General features: G+C 40.4%; 1 non-coding gene across 1 annotated transcript; it reads right to left on the reverse strand.

The window, feature by feature from the left end:
- Window positions 1-6,389: 6,389 nt before the first annotated feature.
- LOC120252322 lies at window positions 6,390-6,496 on the reverse strand. The gene has a single exon (XR_005533863.1). It is a non-coding gene; the product is annotated as a small nucleolar RNA R71 (small nucleolar RNA).
- Window positions 6,497-8,082: the final 1,586 nt, after the last annotated feature.

The following is an 8,082-nucleotide window of genomic DNA, read 5'->3' on the forward strand; positions in this document are numbered from 1 at the left end:
TTGGGTTCCTTCATGTGAGGCTGGTAGCTCTGCCGATATGGGTATTGGACAATTTGGAGCGGTGAACTTTGTCGCACAGAATCAACGATTCTAGAACAACCTATACAACAACACTTACAATGCTAGGTGGAGAAATCACCTCAACCTCTCTTGGAGCCAACCAGGACAAGGGGAAGGATCGCAACAACAAAATAGAGCCCTTTCACAAAGCACACAGACACCACCCTCATCTTCTTCCTCAAATTCAAATTCAATTGCTGAACTTTCTGGGTTGTTGGGCCAATTTATCAAGAGTACAAATAGTCATCTTTTGACTCTTGAAGAAATAATCAGGAACACAAATGTTACAGTGCAGAATTAAGAGCATCATATGACTCAAATATCAAAATTGATTGAGGTAAGGCTTCCAAGGTCACTCCCTAGCAATATAGAGGTCAACCCAAAAGAATCACTTAACGGTGTTTCATTGAGGAATGGGAAGCAACTCCCAAATTCTGTTGAGAATGGGGCCAAGCGGATGATTGTTGAACCAATTGGCACTATTAACCTTGAAGCCCCAATTGATGTAGAGGAAAAGATAATGGAACGGGGCAAGGGGAAGAGTATTCTACCCATGTATCAACAAAAGCTCTGCTACCCTGTGAAGGTGAAAAAAGATCAACAAGATGAGTAATATAAGAAATTCCTTGACATGTTCAAGACTTTACACATTAATGTTCCATTCGTTGAAGCTCTTGCTCACATGCCGATATGCGCTATATTTTTAAAGAAACTACTCACTAACAAGAGGAAATTGGAAAATATATCCCCTATAACACTTAGTGAGGACTATTTGGCATTGATCACCAACTCACTTCCTAAGAAGGAAAAAGATCCCGACGCATTCATCATCCCTTGCACAACTGGTGGGCTAATAGATTGAAAGGCTCTTGCTGATTTGGGAGCAAGTATAAATCTCATGCCCTTCAAATTTTTCAAAATATTGGGCTTGGAAAGCCAAAGGCCATTCCTATGACTCTACAGCTGGTTGACAGATCCATCATGCAACCACATAGGATTATCGAAGATGTGTTAGGGAAGGTGGGCAAGTTTATTGTTTTGGTGGATTTTGTCATTTTGGATGTTGATGACAAGGTGGAGGTGCCGCTAATTTTGGGCAGACCGTTCATGGTCACGTCCAAGGCTATCATTAATGTCAAGGATGATCGAATGACACTCTGAGTGGGGGATGCTGAAATTATATTTAAAATTCATGACTCTATGCGACACACAAAGGATTTTGATGATACTTGTTATTATGTGGATATGCTATTGATGATTTAGTTTCTAATTACATGCAGGATATGTTTTTAAAGGATGAGGTCATAGAAGAGGGAGTAGAGGAATCACAATGTTTAGAAGTGGCAAGGGTGGAAGCAACCATACCCCCCGAGCCACCAATAAAGAAAGTCTCCCGAGCAACTCGATGGTGGAAGAATGTGACCGCCAAAAGAAAGAAGCCACCAGGCTCACCACCTGTTCCTAATCAACCCAATTTGTGGACCTTTGGCAAGATAAATTTAATTAATTTATTATTGCCATATTCATGCATGTGTATTTCGGGTGATGATGAGAGATCTCAATGTCACATGCCTCCTTGAGCGCACAACATGTATGCCAAGCTAGTGATGTTAAACAAGCGCTTCATGGGAGGCAACCCAAGTTGTTGTGTTGGATCTTTGTTGTTCGTGTCTTTCTTTGTTGTTGTTTTTCTTTTGTTTGATTTTTTTGCGACCAACTTTGTTGTTGTTTGTCTTATTGTAGGGACTCTCTATGTGTGTTTTTGTGGTTTTATTGGAATTGGGTTTTTGCTAATTGATCTCGTGTATTATATTTGCTTGATATGAGAAAGAGAACTCTTGCCCTGCGATTGTTCTGGATAAGCACGGTTAGAGCGTACCCCTACTTGTCCTACTGATTTTCACTGGTTTTGGTTTTTGAAGCTTTTCCAAGGCATGCACATTTTAAACATGAGCGTGCCCATAAGGCAAGCACGGACACCATGCATTTAGCACGATCGCGTCTTTCTCCTTTGAGGTTTTCGGACCTTTACCTGAGATAATCAGGGAGAGGGATACGCCTTTAGCATGATCATGCTCGTTCAGAATTCGAACCCTAACCCTAGTGTCCCTGAGCACACACATGTTTTGTCCGTGCTCAGTTGTGACCATTCAACTTCCACCGCCACATGACACCACTTTATGCCTTAGATCTCGATCACTACCTCGGGCCTCAAACCATATTACTTCTACATTAGCATTCCGGTGGCTATAGAGGAGTGTCACTCAAATCGTTGAGAATTTAAGTGTGAGACTATCCCCTGAGCGCCCCATTCATCATATTGAGGTCAATACTTCTTATCCGAGGGAGTCTCAGGATGAGTTTACTTCATTAGGTAGTGATTATGAGACCGAGAGTGCATTATTCTGATCACTTCAGTGCCGCTGCAGCATTTTACTTGTATTTCTTTTCTTTTCTCATGTTTTATTTTTATCTTTTTGTTGTTAGTCTTGTACTCAGTTAGCAAGGGTTGTCCCCTGATATAGTTTTTCTTATTTATCTTTGTGTTGCCATAGTTGTTGCCTTTTTTAGTTTTTATTACTCTATATTATTGTGTTTTTGGAGCTTTACTTTTGTCTTCCATTGCTTTTAGGGATTTTGTGGATGCTTGGAGTTGAATAGCACACATATTGAGAGCGGCAACATCACTCTCCATGTACTATAAAGTCCTTTCACCACCTCTATCTTTTATTGTCTTAATTTTGTTTTTGATGCCAATCATATTTACATTAAGAACAATGTAGCAATCAAGTGTTGGGGAGTGTTGCATGCTTGCTTTTCTAGAGATGAGTGTTTAACCAATGATGATCTATGATTGTTTACATTTAGAACTTCTTAAGCTTAGGGGGACACATAGTTGTGAGTGATTTATTAGGACCTATAGTCTAGACTCACTCTTACTTTGAAGATACAAGTTCATCAGTCAACCCTAATTAGGAGCTATAGGTCCCTAGGATGAAATCCATTGTCTCTTTTGGGTAAAAAAAAAAAACACTAGAAAGCCAGATCCCCTATTTGATGCCCTATGAGTTGGGTGTAAATATTTTGTAAAAAGATGGTAGAAAGAGATGTCACCCTAGAAGAGTGAAAGCTACTCTTGAGTAGTCTTATTTTGGGCATTACAAGTGTACATTTTGTGACCTATTTCGAGAGAAAGCTACCTCTAGGGTGAATGAAGCTACTAGCTACTGTGAATAGTCATTTAGAGGTTCAATGTTACTAGGTTGACTCCTTAATACTTTGGGCCACACAATTTAGGGTTTGCACACCCACAAGTTCTTTAGAGTAAAAGTGTAGTTGTTTAACTAAGCATTCTCACTGTTTTCTAACCGTTATCATCTACCCCTTTTATTTAAGAAGTTTTAATCCTCATGAGATTAGAGGTGATGCACTCATCTTTTTGCCATTGAGCTATGTGAGATTGCTTGATGACAAACAATGATTCAAGCGTGAGGGTATTTGATGAGTGCAATTCATATCATTTTTTCCTACCCTCAATTCATGATTTTGCTATCCTTTTAGCACATTTTTATATACATTGGGTGCTATTCTAGGTATGTGTGTTAATGATGTAGGAATTGAGAAGTTCAAAGCAATTAGGAGTGAATCTGGTTACCAATCGAGTGAAAATTGAAGAAATTTCGAAGTGTTCAAGCTCAACACGTGCGGAGCACAATCGTGATCTGTCTCCTTGAATAACCCAGCCTCTTGCGGATCAAAGTGAAAAAGCTTGCAGGGGAGTGTCAACTGGGCGAACATGGTTAGAGCATGATCGTGTCACTCCCCCAGGAAATTTCATGCTGGAGTTATTTTCTATGCTATAGGGGAAGCACGCACAAGATGCTCCTAGCATGATCATGCTCAAGTGTAGCACGGTTCAACTAATAAGTGTTTGTGTATTAGTAATACGAAGTATTCTTTTCTTATGATGAGTATTACTTTTCTCAGATTTTATCACTAACACATGTGTATTTGTGTACTTTTGTGCATATAGGGTTGTGGAGACAAGTATAGAAGAAAGAAGATAAAGTAGATTGCGTTTGCACTTTGTTGATGAAATCTTGGATTGAACAAACGTGAAGACACAAGTTCTGCTCAAAGATATGTGAGTGTGTGCCAACCTCCATATGCTCAAGTGGATATGCAAATTGGATGGGCACAAAGGCAGTCATACTCATGTGTTCCGACTTGTGCAATTCTAGCAAGATTGTCGTCAAATGTGTTTTTATTTAAAGATGCAACGCAATCTACAGCATGGACGAGTGCCCGTTTATGTAGCCTCGATGAAAAGTATGGATTCAGGAGTATTTTGGCGGAGTACTATAGTAGGTACTATAGCAATTTACTATATCAGTTACTGTTCACAGGCAGCTGAAAAATGAATTTTTGCAAATTCACACGGGCGTGTGGAAATTCCACACGCTCGTGTGGATGCCCGATTCCAGCCCTATTTAAGTCACGATTTCAGCCCGATTTGGGGGTCCTTCTCTACATTATTTGGCCTATCTTTTCTCACCTTTGGAGGCACCCACAGCTAGGGTTTAAAGAGGTTTACAGCCTTCGACGCCGCGTTTCCTTTTGAAGAGAGTTATTGGGGGAGCTTCCGTCAACACCGATCTAGCAAGGTGTGCCCTAGGCTTGACTAGGGGACCTTTGGAGACAACCACCAAGAGGGTTTTATTCATGGATTGCATGTTTTTACTTTTGATTTCCTTATTAATTATATTTTGCTCCATGGAGAGCTAAACCCCTAGTGGGTACTTGGGCTTGTAAACCTAGGATGATATTGTTTCTTTGACCTTTTATTATGCTTTCTTTAATTGATGTTTTAATTGAGTTTTAATCTTGAATGCTTGTTGAGTTGATTTTCCCTTAGAGTGACACTAGGGTTGAGAATCCATTTTGGTAATCCTTGTGGATGAGTGACACACCATGAGGGTTAGACAATGCTAGATTGAATAGGGTTGAGAGGGTGAGTCGAGAGGTTGAGGAGCATCCCCTTTCTCCTCCGTCATGATTTATCCTATCTCCACGTTCCAATAGTTCTTTGTGGTCATAATAGAGTGAAGTGCTAAGAGACAAACTCCGTTGGGGCTTAGTTCCGTAAGCAACAGAGTGAAGCATTGAAGTAATCCTTAGTATATGGGGCTTAATTATGACTAGGGGTCTTTCGCCCGGACCAAAGGGTTAGATCTATTTTAGGGAATAGGGTTTTTCACTTGGAATCCCTAGAGCCTAAAGTAACCTAGCATAGTGTGAGGTGTCGAGACTGAGAGATTTCTCAACCAGCTCATAGTATTGGGTTAGTCACGGTTAACCATAAGTTTTGGGACCGTGTGTTTAAGGATCTCCATGAGTCATTAGACATTAGTTAGGAAACATGATGATTGGTCTTGCTCTTGAAACAATAGTCCTGGGGTGTACAATGTCCGAGTCCCTATTTATCATCGTTTGCCTCTCTTATCTTTTATTTGCGCCTCTTTCTTCTTTTTTTATTTCGATTTGCATTGATTCTTATTCACATCACTATTGATTCATCTTTGTTCAAGTTAAGTAGCGATCATTATGTTTCTGATCACTATTCCCTGTCGATTCGACTACCCACTCATTGTGGTATTATTAATTTTACAAACCCGTTGCCAGGAATAGGCATTTTAGAAACACTTTACAGTTTGCTATTTTAGCTATTCACCATTTATTCTATTTCACACTTTCTTATTCTTCCATCATTCTGATTTGTTCTTCTTTCTTTGGTTGCAGCTCCAGGTTATGACCCGAGGAACCCCTCGACATTGGTTGAAGGTAATCTTGAACTTGAATGAACAATTCGTAGAAGGGGTAAAGAACCTATGCAAGAACAGAGAAATCAAGCGGAGGTAGAAGGTGAAGGGTCAAATAATATGGCAGAACAAAATAAACAGCAGAGGACACTATCAGATTATGCTAGACCCGTAGTTCTAGGTACACAATCTGGTATTGTGCAGTCATCGATTATAGCTCAGAATTTTTAGGTAAAGCTAGCATTCATCTAAATGTTACAGCATTCAACACAATTTAATGGTTTGGCCGATGAGGATCCGAACAATCACATAGAGAACTTCTTGGAGGTGTGCAACATGATCAAGATTATTGGTGTTACAGATGATGATATCAAGTTGAGGGCCTTCGCATTTTACTTTAAAGGGAGAGCTAAGCAATGGCTACATTCATTACCTAGAGCATCGATCACTACATGGGAGGAGATTGTATAAGCTTTGCTTGTTCGATATTTCCCTCCCGAAAAATCTGTGAAGCTTAGGAATGAAATATCCTGTATTGTGCAAATGAAATTGAAGCCTTTATTTGAGACATGGGATAGGTTCAAGGAGCTCCAGTGGAAATCTCCTAAACATGGGTTCCCCGAGTGGATGATCATTCAGACTTTTTATAATCGTTTAAACACAAGCACGAAGCAGTTACTTGATGCTGCAGTAGGAGGTACCTTAGGGAGAAAGACCTAGTAAGAAGCTCAATATCTCATTTAGGAAATAGCTATGAAGAGTTATCAGTGGAACACAAGGGATAGAAAGAAGGTAGCCGGACTTCATGATATTGACATAGTTACTTCATTGGCGCCCCAAGTAGAGTCATTGAGCAAGAAGTTAGACATTCTAACTTCTTATAGAATGGCAACCGTGAATAGTTACGCAGGGTGTGGGGGAGCACATGCTCCATCTGATTGCCCGATTTTTATTGGTGTTATATCTTTGGTAGAATAAGTGGAATTTGTGGGTAATGTAATGAGAAACCAAGGCAATCCATATAGCAACACCTACAATGCGGGTTGGAGGAGCCATCAGAATGTTTCATTGAGTAATCAAAGGTAACAGAAAACAATGGCACCAACCAGTTTCCAATAACAACAACAAGCCCCAAATATGGAGAACTGAGTTTCAGGGTAGGAAAACTGGATGACTGATTTAGAGAAGGCTTTAACCAAGTTCATTGAATCGTCCAACACAAGATTTCAGTAGGTTGAAGCCACACTTCGCAACCACACACATCATTGCATAATTTAGAGAATCAGGTACGGCCAATTGTGAAGTCGTTATTGAAGAGACCTCATGGAAAGCTTTGCCTAGTAACAATGAAACCAATCCGAGGGAACATGTGAAGGTGATCACTTTGAGAAGTGGTCGTGAGGTTGAGGGTAGGCTTCCGGGTGAGAAGACCATTGTTGATGCATTAGATGTCGTGAAGGTTTATGAGAGAACTAAAGGAAAGGAGGTGGTACCCCCATCTTACAAGCCAAGAATCCCTTATCCTTGAAGATTGAAGATCAACCAAAATGATGAGAAATATAAGAAGTTCTTGGGGTTATTGAAGCAGTTGCACATGAACATCCCATTTGTGGAGGCGTTGTCTCAAATGCCTCATTATGGAAAGTTTCTGATGGACCTCTTCACCAATAAAAGGAAGTTATAGGAAAGTGCATCTATGATATTAGATGTCTGCATGTTCGGTCGGTGTTGCAAAAGAATATGCCGAACAAGAAGAAGAACCCCAGAAGCTTCATCATCCCGTGCAACATCGGAAATTTGGGTGAAGAAAAGGCATTGGCAAACTCAGGGGCTAGCATTAACGCCATGCCTTATACATTCTTCCAAAAGCTAGGCTTAAAAGAGCCTAGGCCCACTCGGATGACATTAGAATTGGCGGATGGTTAGACATCTGAGGGGCATCATTGAAGACATACTTGTGAAGGTCGACAAGTACATATTTCCTGTAAACTTCATGGTGTCGGATATTGATGAGGATGTCGATTCCGCTGATACTCGGGAGGCCGTTTTTGCGCACAACCAAGGCCCTTATTGACATGGACGGCGGGTAGTTGACTTTACAAGTTGGGGATGACAAGCTTACATATCACCTCACCGAAGCCATGAGACATTCTCTTGACTTTGATGATACTCTTTACTTTCTTGACAGTACCGATGAACTTAT

This window comes from Dioscorea cayenensis, chromosome 20, assembly GCF_009730915.1.
Source record: "Dioscorea cayenensis subsp. rotundata cultivar TDr96_F1 chromosome 20, TDr96_F1_v2_PseudoChromosome.rev07_lg8_w22 25.fasta, whole genome shotgun sequence".
Lineage (NCBI taxonomy): Eukaryota > Viridiplantae > Streptophyta > Magnoliopsida > Dioscoreales > Dioscoreaceae > Dioscorea > Dioscorea cayenensis.